Source organism: Camellia sinensis, chromosome 12 (assembly GCF_055761805.1).
Source record: "Camellia sinensis isolate YWXY chromosome 12, ASM5576180v1, whole genome shotgun sequence".
NCBI lineage: Eukaryota > Viridiplantae > Streptophyta > Magnoliopsida > Ericales > Theaceae > Camellia > Camellia sinensis.
Window position 1 is genome coordinate 1,912,191 of NC_138972.1, and position 22,826 is coordinate 1,935,016.

Consider the following 22,826-nt stretch of genomic DNA (forward strand, 5'->3'; position numbering starts at 1 on the left):
ATGGTTATCAAGTGATGGTCAGTGTCCTTGGCCCTGAGAAAGTATCACCCCAACCAACCGGAAGATTTGGCCAAAGCGTAGCCGTGTCGAATCGCCGGAATGCCAAGGTTGATCCTAAGGCGTCGGTTCAATTCTATCACCCCCATGATGATTCAAAAAAAATTTACATTGGGTTGAGAAGGAATCAGACTCCAATACTGAATGATGGTCCTAAGCAATGGATGTAGGGGAAAAAGAACTCCGCCCTCCGCTATGGATAAGAGAGGGAAGACGATCGTATTTTGATCCTCCCTCTCCATATCAAGAGTACTGTCCATTACAAGAGATAAGTGGACATCGTCGGGAATGGAAAAGTGTCGCCGAAATCCGGAAATACAACCCACAGAAATGAGGTCTTTCAAGTGTTTAGCCATTTTCGCGGGGATTCAAGGTTCCGCTGAAATCAAAATGACAAACAGAAAATAGGGTTACAAAGAAGAGAGAAAAATACTTACGAGTAGACGGGGCAAGGATAGACGGAGAAGAATTGCAGAAAACATGAGTTAGAGAAGGGTTGTCCAAGAGTCTCGAATACTCGAAAGGACTGAAATTTCAAATCACAATAAATGCGAGACGCACGAATGAGGCAGGAAATGTAATGATGACCAAAAGATGTGCGCGTTCTGACATCTGTATTGGGGCACGTGAAGCCGTCTGACCTATTTTGACTTTTCCAATTCAAGACCAAACACGCCGATTAACTGCCGTCAATGGGGAGTTCGGGGGCAATTGTGGGAGCCGAATAATGGCAAAATCAGAAGGTGCATACCTTAGAAGACTGATATTAATCGGCTGTATCCTATGAGAATCGGAAGCTGAATACAATACATGTGCCAAATAAGTGTAGATCCTTACAGCCGCATAAGAGAAAGGACAATGATTAAAAAGTAGGCCCTGGCCCCGAGGATCAAAAGGAGCAGGTATAAATACAGGAACAATGGATTGAGAAATGTATGTAAGAATCACTTCACTTAACTTAGTAAACAAGCTATCCTGAGGATCTGAACTGACTTGTCCGTCGGAGTGCTAATTCCGGCGCCCCCGACCGGAGTATTTGTATCCTTTCAGGTGACTGGCTGAGGATCACTAGCGTCTCACAGGATCAGAAGAGTATTTCCAAACCTCATTCCCCACATTGCGTATTTAAATATTTATGTTATTATCCTTTTATGTTTGGTTTTCACTGGGACGACACAGATAAAATTTGATTATTTATTTGCTATGTATTTGTTTTATTTAATTAATTAATTATTTTTTGATTATTTATCTACAATGCTAGTGTACTTGGCATGAACTCAGACGGATGACAGAGCAATTATATGAATATTAGAAATCTAGCCCAAAGAAACACACAGGCATATTTGGCATGAACCTGATCCAAACCCCCGCCCCTAAACCGTGCATGCCCGACCCGCCCATATACCTTTTATTATTATGATTATTGTTATTTTGGTAGTGCAGTTCTCTCTTCTATTCTGGAGAGAGAAACAATCAAAACCTACATTTCTCGTCTTTTGTCTCTCTCCATCGTCACGATTGGCGGTGGCAACCGTACAACGGCAACAATCTAATGACAATCGGCAGCTCTGCAGTGCGGCAGCAACGACGGTACGGTCTTCTCTTCTCCTCTCTTATTCTCTTCTCTTCTATGTTCTTTAAATCTGCGAATGATGTAATCTTTTTCTAAATTTTTTTTTCCTTCTCAAATTTCAGATATAATTCTTCTCCCATTGATTGGAGGTTTTTTCAAAACAAGGTAATATTTATTTCATTTTAGTGTCTATTTCGTTGTTTGATTTCGTATTTCATGCCCTTTTGTTTCATTTTTTTCTTGTCAACCAAAGAGGATATGCACTATTGTGTATTTGCTATTCAAAAAAAATAAATAAAAAATAAAATAAAAAAATATTGTGTATTTAAATATTTATGTTATAATCCTTTTATGTTTGGTTTTCACTGGGACGACACATATAAAATTTGATTATTTATTTGCTGTGTATTTGTTTTATTTAATTAATTATTTTTTTTTTGATTAGTTATCTACAATGCTAGTGTACTTGGCATGAACTCAGACGGATGACAGAGTAGTTATATGAATATTTGAAATCGAGCCCAAAGAAACACACAGGCATATTTGGCATGAACCTGATCCAAACCCCCGCCCCTAAACCATGCATGCCCGACCCGTCCATATACCTTTTATTATTATGACTATTATTATTTTAGTAGTGCAGTTCTCTCTTCTATTCTGGAGAGAGAAACAACCAAACCCTACCTTTCTCGTCTTTTGTCTCTCTCCATCAGCTCGATTGGCGGTGGCGACCGTACAACGGCGACGATCCAATGACAATCGGCAGCTCTGCAGCGCGACAGCAATGACGGTACGGTCTTTTCTTCTCCTCTCTTCTTCTCTTCTCTTCTATGTTCTTTAAATCTGCAAATGATGTAATCTTTTTCTAAATCTTTTTTTTTTCCTTTTCAAATTTCAGATATAATTCTTCTCCCACTGGTTTGAGGTTTTTGCAAAACAAGGTAATATTTATTTCATTTTAGTGTCTATTTTATTGTTTGATTTTGTATTTCCTGTTCTTTTGTTTCATTTTTCTTGTCAACCAAAGAGGATATGCACTGTTGTGTATTTGTTGTTCAAAAAAATAAATAAAAAATAAAATAAAATAATATTGCGTATTTAAATATTTATGTTATAATCCTTTTATGTTTGGTTTTCACTGGGATGACATAGATAAAATTTAATTATTTATTTGCTGTGTATTTGTTTTATTTAATTAATTATTTATTTGTTGATTGTTTATCTACAATGCTAGTGTACTTGGCATGAACTCAGAAGGATGATAGAGCACTTATATGAATATTAGAAATCTAGCCCAAAGAAACACACAGGCATATTTGGCATGAACCTGATCCAGACCCCCACTCCTAATCCGTGCATGCCCGACCTGCCCATATACCTTTCATTATTATGTTTATGATTATTGTTATTTTAGTAGTGCAGTTTTCTCTTCTATTCTGGAGAGAGAGACAACCAAACCCTACCTTTCTCGTCTTTTTTCTCTCTCCATCAGCTCGTTTGGCAGTGGCGACCGTACAACGGCGACGATCCAGCGACAATCGGCAGCTCTGCAGCGCGGCAGCAACGATGGTACAGTCTTCTCTTCTCCTCTCTTCTTCTCTTCTCTTCTATGTTCTTTAAATCTGCGAATGATGCAATCTTTTTTTAAATCTTTTTTTTTCCTTTTCAAATTTCAGATATAATTCTTCTCCCATTGATTTAAGGTTTTTGCAAAACAAGGTAATATTTATTTCATTTTAGTGTCCATTTTATTGTTTGATTTCCTATTTCCTATTCTTTTGTTTCATTTTTCTTGTTAACCAAAGAGGATACACACTGTTGTGTATTTGCTGTTCAAAAAATAAATAAATAAAAAATAAAATAAAAAAATATTGCGGATTTAATTATTTATGTTATAATCTTTTTATGTTTGGTTTTCATTGGGACGACACAAATAAAATTTGATTATTTATTTGCTATGTATTTGTTTTATTTAATTAATTATTTATTTTTTTGATTATTTATCTACAATGCTAGTGTACTTGGCATAAACTCAGAAGGATGACAGAGTAGTTATATGAATATTAGAAATCTAGCCCAAAGAAACACACAGGCATATTTGGCATGAACCTGATCCAAATCCCCGCGCCTAAACCGTGCATGCCCGACCCGCCCATATACCTTTTATTATTATGATTATTATTATTATTTTGGTAGTGCAGTTCTCTTTTCTATTCTGGAGAGAGAAACAACCAAACCCTACCTTTCTTGTCTTTTGTCTCTCTCCATCAGCTCGATTGGCCGTGGCGACCGTACAACGACGACGATCTAGCGACAATCGGCAGCTCTGCAGGACGGCAACAACGACGGTATGGTCTTCTCTTCTCCTCTCTTCTTCTCTTCTCTTCTATGTTCTTTAAATCTGCGAATGATGTAATCTTTTTTTAAATCTTTTTTTTTTCCTTTTCAAATTTCATATATAATTTTTCTCCCATTGATTTGAGGTTTTTGCAAAACTAGGTAATATTTATTTCATTTTAGTGTCCATTTTATTGTTTGATTTCATGTTTCCTGTTCTGTTGTTTTATTTTTCTTGTCAACCAAAGAGGATATGCATTGTTGTGTATTTGCTGTTCAAAAAAAATAAATAAAAAATAAAAAATAAAAATATTGCTTATTGAAAGAGGAATAGTAGACTCGATTACCAACCTGAATGGACCTTTCTTGTCACAGTAGAAGTGTACTCTCACTCGGACTTCCGTGGGATAGCCTTTGCTTCCATTGATTGTCAAACAAAAGAGTGTACATCCACTTGGGCTTCCAAGGGATAGCTTTGCCTGCTCTTGGACTTCTAGAGAGCAATCTTTACTTCCATCAGTACGAGCTCTTGAAGAAGAATGAGGAGTAATAGACTTGGTTGCCAGCTGAAAAGGATCTTTCTTGCTAAAGAAAGAAGTGTTCTTCCACCTGGACTTCTGAAGGACAGCCCTTGCTTCCATTTGGACTTCTGAGGGACAACCCTTGTTTCCATCAGTACGAGCTTCGAGGATCTGTCTTGTTGAAGTAGAGTGTGTGCTCCCACTCAAACTTTCGAAGGACAGACCTCACTTCCATCAGTGTGAGCTTCGAGGATCTTTCTTATTGTAGTAGAGTATGTGTTCCCACTTGGACTTCCGAAGAACAGCCCTCGAGACTCGGTTACCTATTAGAAGGGATCTTTCTTGCCGAAGTATGGTATGTGCCACTATTCAGACTCTTGAGGGACAGCCTTACTTCTGTTCGGACTTCCGAGGGATAGCCCTTACTCTCATTAGTGCGTGTTCTTGGGGCCCCGAAGTCGTGGCCTTTGCTTCCATTAGCTGCCGAAGTAGAAGTGTGCATCCACTCAGACTGCCGAGGGACAGCCTTGCTTCTGCTCGGACTTCTGAGGGACAGCCTTATTTCTGCTTGAACTTTCGAGAAACAATCTTTACTTTTGTTGATACAAGCTTGGTAGACTCGATTACCTTTCAAAGGGATCGTTCTTGCCGAAGTAGGGTGTGTGCTACTATTCGGACTCGTAAGAGACAACCTTAGACTTCTGAGGGACAACCTTGCTTCCATTCGAACTTCCGAGAGTCAATCTTTGCTTCTGTTGGTGCAAGCTTGGTAGACCCGGTTGCCTTCCAAAGGGATCTTTCTTGCCAAGTAGGGTGTATGCTACTTTCGGACTCCTGAGGGACAGTTTTGCTTCCGTTCAGACTTCCGAGGGACAACCCTTGCTCTCATTAGTGTGGGTTCTGAAGGTCTTTGGGTCATGGACTTCGCACAAGAATTTATTTGCCTGAAATACTAGAGCCGGCAAACAATATCAATTTTAGATCATGATTCAGGCATTATCGGAATGGGGCAACATCAACAACTACACATTTGTTCTATTCTCTTCAAATTTTCAACAATGGTGTTCAACAACAAATTGCAATGGCTTTCAACATTCAAATTTTCAACAATGGTGTTCAACAACAAATTGCAATGGCCTTCAACAAGCCCACCAAGATTCAACAAATTTTTAAATTATTGCAAGTCCAAGAAAACATATTACAAATCTATTTTATCGAACACAATTTCAAGGCTCAATAGTATAAATTTCAGGGCAATGAAAGCCAGATTTCTTCAGCCAAAAAAGAAAAAGAAAAAAGCAACAAGCCACGGCGTGAACAATGCACGCAAGAGCCAACTGTGTTCAGGACTGAGCAGATCAGCGGCTCAAGTTGTAGCGAGCAACGGCAGTCCCACCACGGAGCAGTACCAAAAATGTGAAGTCTGGATTTGGCATTAGTCGCCGCTGATTCTAAGAAAGAGAGAAGCCAAGAATAGAATAAGCCCAAGACGGAGCAGGTAGCTCGCGTTGAAATGGCGTAGTGGCAAGGTGCTGGATTGGTGCAAGACTGCGAGTAACGGAGCATGCAGCATAGGTTGAAAGCCACGCGTATGGGCTAAGTGTGAGAGAAAACCAACGACCACGATGAGTCGGTCAATGGCAAGCTGGGTTGGTGTTGGTGCAAAGCTTGGGTTGCGACGACAGTGGTGTTCGGATAGAAATTGAAATGTCAGGAGGCGAATTTAGAGATCACAACATTTTGTTGGGATCGAATTTCTCGGCTTTGGAGAGTGATTTGGAAAGTCAAGGATCTCATAAGAGTAATAGACAAATTGAAGATCTGTTGAAATGATTAGATCGAAGGTTTTTGGGACGCCGACTCAACATCAATCATTCGAATTGGAAAGATAACGATAGAGATGTCGTACTCGGCGATAGTGCTTTGCCGAAATGGGCTTTGTTGCTTGTTGGCTACCTTTTTGGTCTCACTACTGGTCTCTATGTTGCTGCCTTCAATTGTGGAGTGAGTCATTGCTTGTTTTCCATTTTTGCTTTATTGAATTTGGATGTGAATGGCCACATTCAATCGTAAATTTGGATTTGAGTGCGTTGCTGCCTTCAATCGTTGAGTGGGTCTCTGTATTGTTGCCTTCAAGCAAAATATATATATACATATATAGATATGAGGAGGCCCAATTTTTAAGATTTGTTTGTTTGCAAGAAAGCAGGGTTGGTCTTAGTTTTAGAGAGAGAAAGGGCCGAAATGGGTCTTGCCAAAAAGAGAAGGATTAGGGTTTTTGTCCTTATCATAAAAAAATAAATAAATAAGAGCAAAAGGGAAGGTTTGATTCTGATGGCCCGTTAGGTGTGCTAAGGATGTATATATATATGTATGTAATATGCCTTCGAATATTCTGGAGAATCTACATAAATTATGTAAGTTAAAAAAAAAGCAAAGTCAAGTTTGACTAAAAAACAATGTGAGCCTTATCTTTTCAAGAATAAAAAATGAAGGATAATGGGTGCTTTATTTTTTCTTGAAGTGGAGAAGTATTTCGATGAGTGCCTTATTTTTGTTTGGAGTAAAAAAAAATATTTTCACATGTTCTAAAAAAATCAGTGGCACGAGAAAAAAAAAATTCCACCTTATTAATCGTCAATTTTATCCATAAATTACGGTGAGTCAACTTTATCCATAGGCCATGAAGACAATATATTCCAGAGGGCGTGATGCGAAACATAGGGGAAGAAGTGGAATTATGCATGTTCGAGAAATTCAAAATTTCTCATACATGCAAGGGGCAAAATGTAAGAGGGATTAACTTGAGCATACTAATTAATTGGGCCCAATCGAAGCCCAAATTTTGGTGAGCTCTGAGAAATTATTGCCAAATGGGCCCAAGTGAATTCTGTTGAATGAGTCCATAAGAAAGCCACTGTTCAGGACGTCCTACTGCAGAAGGGTTAGGGGTAGTTCAGGTTGTCTTCTGGGACTACCCCTGACCCCTTGGGATGATTGGGGATCATTGGTTAGGTATGGCTAAGAAGAAGGGTTCGCCGAGAGGTTGATTGCGACAACCTTCACCACTGTTTACTGATAATACCACTGATTACTGCTAAACTGTGACTAAACATGAATAAGTAACTGATTTGACTGACATTCTGAACTGATTGATTGAGTGTATTAGTTTAAATGCATTTCTCTCTGTTTGTCATTGATTTATCTGTTCATGTTTAAGTTTCAATCTGTAAATTGAAGGCCTTATCGGCGGCCGAATTTGAAATTGATTAGTGTTTTATGCTAATTGGAATTTATGTGATTTTATGATAAATTTAATTGAAATTTGATTTGGAATGACTAAATTGGATTAAATAAGCTAAGTTACAATAGTTTGCCTTAATCACCATTTTGCCACTTAGTGGCCCACTTCATAAAACACATTTGAGCTTTATTTCTAGCACTTTGTTTAGCCATTTCTTGAGCCTAATAGACTGGAGAGAGAGAGATAGGAGGAAAGCTTGATGTCATCTTGTTTTGGCTTGGAGATTAAGAGAGTTGAAGGAAATTTGCATAATTGAGCTTCCACATCTTGAATTCAAGGCATAAGGGAGAGGAACCATCTTCTTGAACTTGTATTTAAGTTAGTTCTTGCATGGTTCATGATATATTGAAGAGTAGAGTCAAGAATTAGCTTAATATGTTGAATTGAGTAGTAAATCATGCATGCATGTTCACATTGTTGAGTTTTGAGGTTGATTTCATGGAAATCCTCACATGCATGTCCATATTCTAGCTATGGTCCATGAATTCAGTTTGTTTTTGAATGGATTGGCTCATTTGGTCTTGTGTTTGAAGCTTTAAATTCATTTAAGCTCATGCATGTCACATTTGAGTCTTGTTCATAAAAGCTCCTTGAAATTTGTGTTCAATTGAACTACCTTTGGGCTTTGATTTCTCAAATTGATCTTTGAAACATGTCATATTATGAGTTTTAAAGTGTTTTCCAGAAAATTAGCCCAAAAGGATTGAATTCGATGCTTTAATTGTTGAGTTTCATGCTTGGAGACAAATTTGGAAATTCCAGATTTTGGATCCATGCTCGAGTGGGAAACCCCACGCTCGAGCGTACACTCAGAGTTCATGCAGTCCACTCGAGCGGGGAAAGTACCGCTCGAGCGTGTATCCAGTACTTTGCATGTGCTTACAGTCCGCTCGAGCGAGGGAATGCACGCTCGAGAGGAGGACGAGCGCCCATCGAGTGTGAATTTCATGCATCCAGTACTTTTGCAGTCCGCTCGAGCAGGGAAAGTCACGCTCGAGCGGAGCTCCTTTGTTTGCATGTCCTCTCGAGCGTAGAAATCCACGCTCGAGCGAGACCCCTGTTTTCTGAAAATTTTGAAAAGTGTTTTAAAGTGCATCTTTGCATCCTCATTCCATCCTAGGCATTCCTAGGCCTAGTTTAAGGCATCTTAATGAGCATAATGCTATAGAACCACGCCGAGTCAAGTTAGGGATTAAGTTGTTTCCCAAACGTGCAACTTAGTGTGTGTTCATCCTGTAACTGTGTAGGGTTGGCATCCGAGGACGCGCACTAGCCTATCTGTAGCCCAGAACTCTGTGAGTAACAATGTCGTAAAGATATATTCAATCATGAATGTTTTCTAAATGAACTACTGTACCGCTTTCTGAAATGATATTTCTTACTAAATGAACGTTTGTCCTAATTATGAACTGTATCCGTGGTATCCATAGCAATTTACTATTACTTTACTATTACTGCTACTGTCACAGAGATCTCTGTCGGTTCCCATGTATGGAACCATTACTGTTTACTGTTATGATGGCTATCAACTGACTGTTCGGTCTTTCAAGACCTACTGTACTATTTTGCTATTGGATGTACCACGTTAAACTGCTATGGTTTCTAAATGACCAATATGACCGTTTATATGACTGTTTACTGACTGAAAGGACATTCATTCCTGTGGGAGCCGAATAAGTAGAACAGTCGGAAGATGCGTACCCCAGAAATTAGATACTGTTCGGCTTCATGTTGCGTGACTAGGATGTTGAATACGTTAGGAAAGCCGAATAGACGGAGGTCAGTGGCTCTGAATGAATAAAAAGGGAATGAGATAAAAGTAGGCTCAGGCCCCGAGGCCCAAAAAGCAAGTATAAATACAAGAACCACAGATTTAGAAAGGTAAGTAAGAATCACTTCACAAAACTTAGTAGACAAGCTATTCTAAGTGTCTGAACTAACTTGTCCGTCGGAGTGCTAATTCCGGCACCCCCGACCGGAGTGTTTGTGTCTTTTCAGGTGACTAGCTGAGGTTCACTAGCGTCTCCCAGGATCTGAAGAGTATTTCCAAAACCACTTCTCTACAACTGGCACCGTCTGTGGGAATACTCAAATACATCCATGGCAGGCGTGACTAAAGATCCTCCGATAGCCACTGACGAGACCGCACAGAGAGGTGACCTCATTCCAACAAACTCGCTTAGACCAAGAACCATCGCAGCAAGACTTGCGTCGGACCTCTGCTCATCTCCAAACTCAACGTAAAAGACAATACAAACGACCATGGCACAAGCTAGGCAAACCAAACAGAGGTTGGACAACATCATCGCTGAGAACGAACGCCTTCGTCGTGATCTAGCCTTGGAAATAGCAAAATCCAAACAAACGGCGCGCCAGGCTTCTGAGCGACCCCCAAGGGCAGATGATCGACGATCTTGGACCCGACAGCAAGAAACTGACGGTCGCCATGATTCAACAGATCATCTTGAGGAGTTGGCAAAGGACGAACGTCTCCACCAATGCGTGCGGAGGAGTGTGGTCGAAACACCTGCTCGTCCGAAAGATGCATTTCTGCTTGACACCGTCCATATGATATGCAGCCTGCCAGCAGCCCCGGCTATGTGATCCAATCACATCCAAGCCCCCAACAGCAACTCACGCCAGAAAAGCGGCCCCGAGAAATGCCAAGTATCACCTTTGAGGATTCTGATTTGATCGGTGTAACACTCCCTCACATCGATTCGTTGGTTGTTGAGCTGCGCGTAAACCAGTTCACCGTCGAACGCGTTCTTATCGACCAGGGCAGTACCTCGGAGGTTATGTATTATAAAACCTTCACCAAACTCGGATTCAGCGAGTCAGACCTGACTCTGTCTCCTTATCCACTTTTCGGCTTCAATGCCACTCCAGAGTACCCATTGGAAAAGATCAGCTTACCCGTTCGAGCAGGTTCCAGAACGATGGACGTGGAATTCTTGGTCGTCAGGCTGCCATCGCCGTACAATCTCATCATGGGGCGATCGTGGTTGCATACCTTACAGGCCGTCCCAAGCACCTATCATCAACTGCTACGTTTCCCAACAGAACACGGCATTGAGCAAATCCGTGGATCCTAGAAATCGGCACAAGCATGTTATCTCCTTGCCGCCAGAACGCCAAAGGAACTGCAAGTAAACTCCATTGAGGTGCCGAATCGGGAGATCCTGGACGATGTTGGGCAGTATCCAAATGAGAAGGCCACGGAAGATTTAGACCGAGTTGACATTGATGGCAGCCCAGAAAAGTTCTTCATGATCGGCGCCTCTCTAAATCAGGCCGACAGGCAGCAGCTGATCTCTTTCTTGCTCAACAACCTTGACGTCTTTGCGTGGACTCCGTACGAAATGTCGGGAATAGACCCGTCAGTTTCACAGCACCATCTGAATGTCGATTCGAAATGTAAGCCAATCATTCAGAAAGGCCGACGGTAAGCCGCGGAGCACACTGCCGCCGTTGTTGGGGAGGTAGACAGACTGCTTGACGCCGGGGCAATTAGAGAAGTCACTTACCCTATATGGCTCTTCAATACAGTGGTGGTGAAGAAGAAAAATGGGACTTGGCGAGTGTGCGTCGACTTCACGGATCTGAACAAAGCTTGCCCCAAAGACTGTTTTCCTCTACCTAGAATCGACCAACTCGTCGATGCGACGGCACGTCATCAACGCATGAGCTTCATCGATGCTTACAGAGGCTACCATCAAATCGCCATGCATCCAGATGACCAGGACAAAACTGCCTTCCTCACCCCAAGAGGAACCTATTGCTACAAAGTTATGCCCTTTGGGCTGAAGAATGCAGGGGCAACCTACCAAAGATTGGTCATCGCCATGTTCAAAGAGCAACTCGGCCACACTATGGAAGTATACATCGACAATATGGTGGTCAAGTCCAAAGAAGAACAGAGTCATATAGCCGATCTAGAAAAGACATTCAGCATCTTACGCAAATACAGAATGAAACTGAACGCTTCCAAGTGTGCGTTCGGAATCGGCTCTGGCAAATTCCTTGGTTACATCGTCAATCATCGAGGAATCGAAGCCAACCCGAGGCAAGTCACAGCAATCTTGGAACTCAGCTCCCCGCATTCAGTAAAAGAAGTCCAAAAGTTGTTGAGGATGGCCGCAGCACTCATTAGGTTCATCAACTGGTCTACAGATCACTGCCGACAATTCTTTCAGACACTACGGCAGGGTAAGGCTTTTGAATGGTCCGCCGAATGCGAATCAGCCTTCAACGGACTCAAGACCTACCTCCGCTTAGTACCTCTCTTGAAAACACCCGCCGCTGGTGACCCGCTCATCCTATATCTGGCAGTTTCCGATAGGGCCGTCAGCGCCGTACTGTTAAAAGAAGAGGAGGGGGAGCAACGGCTAGTGTATTATGTAAGCAAGGCAATGGTTGACGTCGAAACACGCTACCTTCAGCTGGAAAGACTCATCTTAGCCCTAGTCATGGCGGCAAGAAAACTGATGCATTACTTCCAGGGACATAGCATTAGGGTGCTAATAGATTATCCCCTCCGATCAGTTCTACGGAGTGCAGAAGCATCAGGACGTGTTTCAAAATGGGCTCTTGAACTCGGCCAATACGACATTCAATTTTTACCTAAAACAGCAATCAAGGGGCAGGTGCTGGCCGACTTTGTTGCCGAATTCACCTGCGAGCTTGCCAGCCTCAAACCTGATGAAGTTCGACCAAAGGCTGAAGTTCTACCAAAGTCGAACTGGAGAATTTATGTCGGGGATATTTGGCAATTATACTATGATGGATCATCTAACCAAAGGGGCAGTGGCACCGGAGTTGTAATCATGTCTCCAAACGGCGCAGTAATTGAGCAGGCCATCAAGCTTGGCTTCGAAGCATCAAATAACAAAGCCGAATACGAAGCCCTTCTAGCCGGTCTGCGGAATGCGCACCTTCTCGGCGCTCGGTGTCTACTTGTGTTTTGTGATTCAAAATTGGTAATCAATCAGCTAAAGGGGAAATACGCGGCAAGAAACGACTGTATGGTGGCCTACATGAAAACGGCCAATTCCTTGCTGGCAAAATTTGACCATCACGAACTGAACCAAATAACACGCGACCAGAACACACGCGCGGATGCCTTGGCGTGCCTAGCCTCCGCCATCAATTCTGAGATCAAACGGACCATCGAAGTAGGTTTCGTCCCGGAGCCAAATATTGGCCCTTCGGAGGAAATCCACGTCAACATTATAGAATCCGCACCAAGCTAGATGGACCCCATTGCTGCATTCCTCTCTTCTGAACAACTCCCAGAGGACAAAAAAGAAGCACACAAGCTGCGAAATAAAGCCTGCGATACTATTTGGATCTGCAAGGAGGGCTTTACAAAAAGTCCCTCTCTAGTCCATATTTGGAATGCGTGCACCCCGACAAAGCGGAGGAGCTTCTGACAGAGATACATGAGGGCAGTTGTGGTGCCCATTCTGGCGGACGCTCCCTGGCCCATCGAACTATAACGCAGGGATACTATTGGCCGACAATGAGAGCTGATGCGGAGAGTTATGTAAAAAAATGCGAACAGTGCCAAAAGTTCTCCCCATTAACCCATCTGCCTGCTGAAGAGTTGAACTCTATCACCAGCCCCTGGCCGTTTGCTCAGTGGAGACTTGATATCGTAGGACTGTTGCCCAGGGCCCCAGGGAACAAGCAATTCTTAATCGTCGCGACAGACTACTTCACAAAATGGGTCGAAACAGAGGCTTTAACACATATACGAGATGCCGACATTAAACGCTTTGTATGAAGAAACATCATAACACGATTCGGCATTCCGAGAGCTCTCATCTCAAACAATGGCACCCAGTTCGATTATGGCGTATATCGAGAGTTATGCAGCAAATATGGCATTCGGCCTTACTTCTCGACACCGGCCTACCCCCAAAGCAATGGTCAAGCCGAAGCCTCTAACAAATCCATCTTGGACGGCATCAAAAAGAGACTGGAAAAGGCTAAAGGCAAATGGGTCTAAGAATTGCCGAGTGTATTGTGGGCTCATCGTACTACACTGAGGAGATCCACTAGAGAAACGCCGTTTGCTCTATGCTTTGGAACCCAGGCAATCTTACCCCTGGAAATCGGCTCCCAACTCTAAAATCGCAAGTTTTTGATATGGGCCGAAACGACATGATGTTTCTCCTAGATCTGATTCTGATCGAAGAGCGAAGAGACCGCGCCCTGGCATCCATGGCACGGTATCAGCAGCAGCTCGCCAAATCATATAATCAGCGAGTTCAGTTGCGCCGATACATGCCAGGGGAGCTTGTCCTGAAGAAGGTACTTCCAGCCGACCAGAGACCGGCCGATGGAAAATTGGGTCCAAACTGGGACGGTCCCTATCAGATAAAATCCATCGCAGGAACAAGGGCATATCGACTCTCAGACATGTCAGGAAGAAGCCTGCCACGGCCTTGGAATTCAACACATTTACGTAAATTCTATCATTGACCCGACTTGTGGGCTTGATACTTGTACATATTCCACCGTTGCAATACAAAGCTTCTCGTTTTCTCAAGCTCGCCCCCAAGCCTTTAAGGGCCGATTAAGCCTTCTAAGGCCAAAATAAGCCTCCCAATTCAGAGCGCCCTTCGTGGATATCACGATTGGCCAAAATAAAGCCTTAGGATTGGGAGCCTCCTTTGGTGCAAGTCACCTCAGGGCCGATTAAGTCTCCGGATTCGGAGCCCCTTTTGGTGCATGCCACCTCCGGGCCGATTAAGTCTCCGGATTCGGAGCCCTTTTTGGTGCATGTCACCTTAGGGCCGATTAAATCTCCGAATTCGGAGTGTCCTTCGTGGATATCACGATTGGTCAAAATAAAGTCTCCGGATTCGGAGCCCCCTTTGGTGCATGTCACCTTAGGGCCAATTAAGTCTCCAGATTCAGAGCCCCTTTTGGTGCATGTCACCTTAGGGCCGATTAAGTCTCCGAATTTGGAGTGCCCTTCGTGGATATCACGATTGGCCAAAATAAAGTCTCCGAATTCGGAGCCCCCTTTGGTGCACATCACCTCAGGGCCAATTAATTCTCCGGATTCGGAGCCCCCTTTGGTGCACGACACCTTAGGGCCAATTAAGACTCCGAATTCGGAGCGCCCTTCGTGGATATCACGATTGGCCAAAATAAAGCCTCCGAATTCAGAGCCCCCTTTGGTGCATGTCACCTCAGGGCCGATTAAGCCTCCGGATTCGGAGCGTCCTTTGTAGATATCACGATTGGCCACACTAAGTCTTCGGATTCGGAGCCCCTTTTGTTGCACGACACCTTAGTGCCGATTAAGACTCCGAATTCGGAGCGCCCTTTGTGGATATCACGATCGGCCAAAATAAAGCCTCCGAATTCGAAGCCCTCTTTGGTGCATGTCACCTTAGGGCCAACTAAGTCTCCGGATTCGGAGCCCCCTTTGGTGCATGTCACCTCAGGGCCGATTAAGCCTTCGGATTCGGAGCGCCCTTTGTAGATATCATGGTTGGCCACACTAAGTCTCCGGATTCGGAGCCCCTTTTGGTGCACGACACCTTAGTGCCAATTAAGACTCCGAATTCGGAGCGCCCTTCGTGGATATCACGATTGGCCAAAATAAAGCCTCCGGATTCGGAGCCCCTTTTGGTGCACGACACCTTAGGGCCGATTAAGGCTCCGAATCCAGATTGGCCTTTTTGAGAGATGTATTCAGACCACTTCATTGGCCGAATAAATATTCACTGAATCGTTCTTAATTCAAGCCGGTCAATGCATGTTTAAACATTTACGCCACACAACACAAAACTTGCCAGTAAGTTGAAATAATACGATTAATTAAACACATGACATTTCAAGACCAAATACAAACATTGAGCGCGAAGTCTATTCATTTGGCACCCTCATCGTCACTCTTCCCAATGTCGAAATCGGAATAAGGAAAGTAGTGGCGATGATACAGGGGCGAGGCCGAATCAATGCCCATAGCTTTGAGAGCTTCCTCGGTTTGAAGGGACCTTGATCCAGCCGTGCTTGAATCCACGATTTTCACATCGGCAGACCTCCTCAGCAAGGTCCTGTTTGGTCTTCTCTATCCCGACCTTCAGGCCGTCCTGAAACCCCTTTTCATAACCTGAGGTCCGTTTGGTCACTCCCTCTGCAACAACCAATTTAGATTGACCGGCCGCCACCGACATGCTCGTTTGAACATTCTTCAACTCCCAAAGCTCACGCTCAGCCTTTCCACGCGAATCTCCAAACTGCGATTCCTTTCGTTCTTTTTCTCACTCTCACAACGCGCTTCCCGCAGACGCATGCCGACTTCATAAGCAATATATAGTCCTTTTACGGCCCCATGTATGCCGTCTCGAAATACTTTGAAATCTCGACGTCCGACCATCAATTGTTGGACTTCCGGCGGGAATATCTGTCGAGTGAACTCGACTGCCAAATCTGGGTCTTTAATGATAGAATCCGCCTCCGTCATTGGTCTATTCCTCACAAAAATCAGAAAACTCAACGGTCGTGGCATCGCATCAGGCTCAATTTTCGGTCGCGGGCGCAAAGAATTTCCCCATTGTTCCTTGTCCTTTCGGGGTGATCTGCTTCGATGACTAAGGGGCTACTGTGTTTCCCGATCCTTGGGCGTTCTTCTTCCCGTGCTCGTTGGCTCGCTACTGCGACTCATTATGGCGTCTGATTCAGTCAATCTTTGTTCCACCCAAGTTGCCTGAACGGAAATAAGTAGGGCCTCTGGCGTGTACCCACCCCATTTATCCTTCAAATGTTTGTAGCTCTCCCGAGGCAACGTCAGTAATCCCAAACGTCAACAGTCGGATGACAATTGTCCAGTCCACGAGCTGGGCCAGCTCACGCCCTGGCTAAGGCAAGGACAGATTTGCCTTACTAATCTGGTCGGCCATGTTTTCAAGCGCAAGCGCCGATCCATCTGTGCCTCAGCCAGCTCACGAGTTATGCCATTCGGCTTCCCAAGCTCGCACGCTGGCTAAGGCAAGGGCAGATTTACTAATCTGGTCGGCCATGTTTTCAAGTGCAAGTGCCGATCCATCTGTGCTGCCCATTTGGCTTCCCAAGCTCGCGCCCTGGCCAAGGCAAGGGCAGATTTACTAATTTAGTCGGCCATGTTTTCAAGCGCAAGTGCCGATCTATGTGTGTCTCAGCCAGCCCACGAGTTACGCCCATTTGGCTTCCCAAGCTCGCGCCCTAGCTAAGGCAAGGGCAGATTTACTAATCTGGTCGGCCGTGTTTTCAAGCGCAAGTGCCGATCCATCTGTGCTGCCCATTCGGCTTCCCAAGCTCGCGCCCTGGCTAAGGCAAGGGCAGATTTACTGATCTGGTCGGCCATGTTTTCAAGCGCTAGCGCCGATCCATGTGTGCCTCAGCCAGCCCACGAGTTACGCCCATTCGGCTTCCCAAGCTCGCGCCATGGCTAAGGCAAAGGCAGATTTACTAATCTGGTCGGCTATGTTTTCAAGCGCAAGCGTCGATCTATCTGTGCCTCAGCCAGCCCACGAGTTACGCCCATTCGGCTTCCCAAGCTCGCGCCCTGGCTAAGGCAAGGGCAGATTTACTAATCTGCTCGGCCATGTTTTCAAGCGCAAGCGCCGATCCATCTGTGCCTCAGCCAGCCCACGAGTTACGCCCACTTGGCTTCCCAAGCTCGCGCCCTGGCTAAGGCAAGGGCAGATTTACTAATTTGATCGGCCAAATACCTAAGCTAAGCAGCCGATCTAAGCATAACCGAAAGCAATATCATTCATCAACATTTTCCTTAGCCGATTGAGCACAACTCGTAAAATTTTATATACTCAAGTTACCAAACAAAAAGCTATAAGCCCGCATAAAAATGCCTAGCAAAAAACTATGACTGTAGCAGCAGATGAAAAATACTAAATTAAAAACTGTAAAAATACATTCGACATCCTAAAAACTATGTCAGTCAATTGGATCAGCCATCGAAATCAGACTCCAATGGCTCAACATCCACTTGCTCATATGGTATTGGCATAATCAATGAAGCGTTAGTAGCAGCGAGGGCTTTGTGCTAGCCATGTTTGAATCCCCGATTTTCAAACTTGGGGACTTGGTCCACGTACTCGGCGAATCCAGCATTTTTCCAGGCCTCGAATACTTTGGAAGACTCCGAGTCGGCTGCTTCCTTCACCGCCTTCATTTCAGCCAACTCAGCCTCCAGTTTGGAGATCGCCTTCTGGGCCAATTTGAGCGCATCTTCGCTCGCGTCCGCCTTCTTCTTGGCATCCGATCTCAATTGATCCGCGCAACGAGCCCTCTCCATCTTGGCGTCGGCCCTTGAGGCTTCCTTGTTTGCCCTCAAAGCTTTGACCTCGGCCCTTCTCCTCTGGCCTTCAACTTCCTTGCGTAAATGACCAATCTGTTTGACGGCGTCGCCATGGCGACGGCCCATATCGGCTATCCATTCGACGGTCTGCAAAACAAGAATTCAAAACCATAACTTCAACAGTATTTGGATTAAATGAAGCCAAGTTCAAATATGTACCAAAAGTCCCGATTGGGCGGCTAGTGCTGTCGCATTCAGATCCGTTTCCACCCGGAAAGCCTCCTTGTCAGACGGCAACGACACGGACGTAGCCAAGCTGAATGCGACTTCTGGATCTTTAAGTGCCAAAGCATCAGAAGAAACCAGCATGTTTTTTATCATCAGTTAAATGACAAAAGGAACGATCACGTCCGATCCCTCTAATCGAGGACGTTTGCCGCCGTGTTCTTCTGAGCCGACCTCAAACCCGGCAGGGCGTTTTTCTGCCTCAACTTCTTGGTCGGCCTGCACGATCAACGTAGATTCGGCATCCCGATTTTCCGCCGTCTCCACCTCAACGCGCAAGAACTCTGATTCACTAACAGGCAGGGAGAATTGAGATTCGGTGGCGGGTGGTAGTTTAGACGGAAGGGCCTCCGCTCTTCGCCGCGCGGCCAACCTTTTTGCATTCCCCTTCCTGGCAAGTTTTGCCAGGCTTAACCCGGCCATGTCTTCAGGGTCTGCGGCAGGAATATCTTCTAAGCCGTAAAAAATGCCGTCAAGTGAAAGATCCCCTCGACTCGAAGTGGATGGGGGATCGGCCAAATTCAATACTGCGTCAGACTCGGTTTTGGACTGATCTGATTTAGTAACATTAGCTACATCCCGCTCCGAATCGAACCCTCCAAAACCAACTTGCCTCAAGTTTTTGAAGTCGGAAAAAATAAGAGCGATGAGAGAATCTTCACCCTCCGGAATCGGGATATTTTCCGCCGCCGAGAAGGTCGTATATGTCGGCTGGTAACGAAGCAGAATGTGGGCCGCCCTGCCTTGTTTCTGAAGACTTCGACGGTTGAAATATTTGAGCGTGACTTCAATATCCGAAAGAATGGCGCCATCAGTTGAAGACAGAACTTTCTTCAAATTGCTCCCTGCACAAGCCAAGCCGTAACATTTCAAAGAAGAGGCTTTACAACGAAAACGAATAAATAATAAAAGCGAGAAGGCAATCAGCCACCTGGCTCGCCCCTCCGTCTAGGAATGGGGTCGACGTGATCCTCCCCTTTGCCAAATTCCCAGTTACCCTGGACAACGACCATAACATCATCAACTCGTTTTCCAGAACTGGAAAGCATAGTAATCAGTTGATGGTCGATATCCTTGGCCCTAAGGAAGAAACGCCCGTGCCGACCAAAAGACTTAGCCAAGGCATAACAATGCCGGATGGCTGGAATGCCAAGGTTAATTCTTAGGCAACGGTTGAGCGCTATAACCCCCATTATGATTCTAAAGAAATTCACATTAGGTTGGGAAGGGATTAAACCCCAATGGCGAAGCACAGCCCTAAGAAATGGGTGAAGGGGGAAACAGACTCCACCCTCTGCAATTGACAAAAGAGGAAAGACAATCGTGGTTTTGTCCTCCCTCTCCATATCAAGAGTGCCGTCTGCCACAAGCGACAGACGGACGTCATCAGGAATGGAGAAATGACGTTTAAAGCCAGCAATTCGATCTGACGAGAGGAGGTCTTTTAAATGTTTCGCCATACCCTACAGTTTATGAGAATATGCCAAGGAAAGAATAAACCAGAAAGAGTCTTCGAAGCAAGGGATGAGAGAACTTACAAAGGACGAAGAGGATATCGGAGAAGAGAGTTTCAGGGACGATTCAAAAGGCAATCCAGCGATGAGCGTCATAAAATACATACTTGAAAGGACGCCAAAATTTTAAATTGCAATAAATAGACACATACGAGGAGGCGGGAGGTCGACACGACAACCGAAAGGGGTGCACTTAGATATCCGCATGAGGATGAGGTCAGCCGCCGAATTTTGGCTCCGACTTTTCGAAATTCAAAACCAAGCACTCCAACTAACTGTCGTCGGTGAAGTGCTTGGGGGCAATTGTGGGAGCCGAATAAGTAGAACAGTCGGAAGATGCGTACCCCATAAATTAGATACTGTTCGGCTTCATGTTGCGTGACTAGGACGCCGAATACGTTAGGAAAGCCGAATAGATGGAGGTTAGTGGCTCCGAATGAATAAAAGGGGAATGGGATAAAAGTAAGCTCAGGCCCCGAGGCCCAAAAAGCAAGTATAAATACAAGAACCACAGATTTAGAAAGGTATGTAAGAATTACTTCACAAAACTTAGTAGACAAGCTATTCTGAGTGTCTGAACTAACTTGTCCGTCGGAGTGCTAATTCCGGCACCCTCGACCATAGTGTTTGTTTCTTTTTAGGTGACTAGCTGAGGATCACTAGCGTCTCCCAGGATCTGAAGAGTGTTTCCAAAACCACTTCTCCACAATTCCTAACCTCTTTACACAACTGTTATTCACTGGGCTTTAGCTCACTATTTATATATATATGTAGGTGTCCAAGCACCGGATCGGAGCTAGGAGGGTTGGGTTAAACTCCATTTTTGTCAAGCCAACCAACGTGCCTCACTGCGAGGTTCCAAGGGTGATCAAGCTTAGGCTTTTTGGGGTGTCTCAGTTCACCATTCTGTCTCTGTTTTGTAATACTGTATAGACTTGTACTGTACTGTTATGTTAGGAATTTGGTCTCTAACCTGAATGCCTATATTTGATGTATGTACATACTGCTTTTGTTTCGAATGTGAATATGTGATAAAAAGTCTTTTTGCATACAGACTGTCACAGCTCATTGGACAACTTTCATTTACTGTTTTGGTTTCCGCCAGCCCATGTACACTTTATTACTGTTATTACTGTTAAGCAGGCCTTCGGTAATCACGGATTATTGGCCGGTTACGGTGCTAAACCCTTAGGGGCGGGTTTGGGTCGTGACAAAGTGGTATCAAAGCAATATTAAACCACGAGTTATACTGCACGCACGTGTCCAAATGAGCTATAGGATGTCCTAGAAAAGTAAGTAGGGCATTGCATGAGCATGAAAAGTGTGTGTGGCCTTGACATGAATATATGTGCTAATGTGTTAATACGTTTAAAGTATGCAACTGCCTATGTTTATTATTGCCATAATTGCCTATAGTGAAATGGAGAATGCAAGAACTACTGATGAAACTAAATCATCTGACACCAGAATGGCAAGATTAGAAAGAACAGTTGAACTGCTGACTGAGGCCTTAAGGCAACAACAGAACCAACAGCCCCCACCTTCTCCGGTATAGCCGGAACCGAATGTGAATGATGACATAATTGCTCTAACACAGAAGTTTAGTAAAATGAAACCGCCATCATTCCAAGGAGGCCTTGAACCATTAAAGGCCGAAGCATGGGTTCTTGAAACTAAAAAATTATTTGAAGTGTTTCCATGTTCTGAAGCACACAAAGTGCTACTGGCCACCTTTACCTTGCAAGAAGAGGCCAGAAGGTGGTGGATGCTTGTCCGCGACACCAATACTGCCATGAATTGGGCTCAGTTTAAGGGAGCCTTCTTTGAGAAATACTTTCCACAGTGTGTTAGAGACCGCAAAGTAACTAAGTTTGAACAACTGAAACAAGGCACCATGTCGGTAGCAGAGTATGAATCTAAATTCACTGAACTCGCCAGATATGCACCATATATGGTTGATATTGATTACAAAAAGGCCAGGAAGTTTGAAAGCGGCCTTAATGTTGAAATACTTGACAGAATTAATGTTCTGAAACTACTGAAATATGTAGATGTTCTTGACCGAGCAATAATGGCTAAGTCAAACATCGAAGCATTGAAACAAACTGAAACACCAGCGACTGAGTGGCGTGATAAGAGACGGGGCTTTAAATTTTAGAAAGGCCGGAACAACCCATAGAACAAAAAGCAAAATACGGGTTCAACAACCAGTTCCAGTCAGGGAAATAGTTCCATACCGCCCTGTTCCGAATGTGGTAAGAGGCAAAAAGGGATTTGTTATAAAATTTCAGGTGCTTGTTACAAGTGTGGCAAGGTGGGCCCCGTGGTCAAAGATTTCCCTTCTGCTTCTCAGGGCAATAGTAAAGCTACAGCTAGCATCGCAGCATCAACTGTTGCACCGAAACCAAATCTGAAAGCTATCGGAAAAGAGCATGTGAGGCAAGGCCGAGTGTTTGCACTCGTACTGGGAGATGTACAGAATACCAAGACCATTGTGTCAGGTATACACTCAATTTGTGCTCAAAATGCTTATGTTTTGATTAATTCGGGGTCTACACATTCATATGTATCGCATGCCTTTTCGCGAAAATTAAATAGACCACTAGAACCTATGAACTATCTGCTAGTTGTATCTTCACCTGTTGGAGGGTCTATGACTTGTGCTTATATGTACCCTACATGTGAAATTATTGTTGGGGGTGTTCATTTGTATATTGATTTACTGCCTTTGAATATTGATCACTTTGATGTGATATTGGGAATGGACTGGTTAACGAAATATCATGCTACCATAGACTGTGTAACAAAACAAGTTCTTTTTCGTCCATCTAGACTGCCTGAATTTGTGTTTAACGGAGTTGGAGTAGTACCTCCCCCATATCCGATTTTATCCATGAAAGCTTTTAAACTGATTAGA

The 22,826-nt window shown here is 44.1% G+C and overlaps 1 long non-coding RNA gene across 1 annotated transcript in view; it reads left to right on the forward strand.

Moving 5' to 3' along the window:
• Positions 1 to 1,973: 1,973 nt before the first annotated feature.
• Positions 1,974 to 22,826, forward strand: part of LOC145804380 (uncharacterized) — a 28,094-nt gene continuing 7,241 nt past the window's right edge. Inside the window, exons 1-4 of the long non-coding RNA XR_014345986.1 lie at positions 1,974 to 2,420; positions 2,529 to 3,199; positions 3,307 to 3,349; positions 3,902 to 3,978. This is a non-coding gene — a long non-coding RNA (uncharacterized LOC145804380). The remainder of the gene's footprint in view (positions 2,421 to 2,528; positions 3,200 to 3,306; positions 3,350 to 3,901; positions 3,979 to 22,826) is intronic.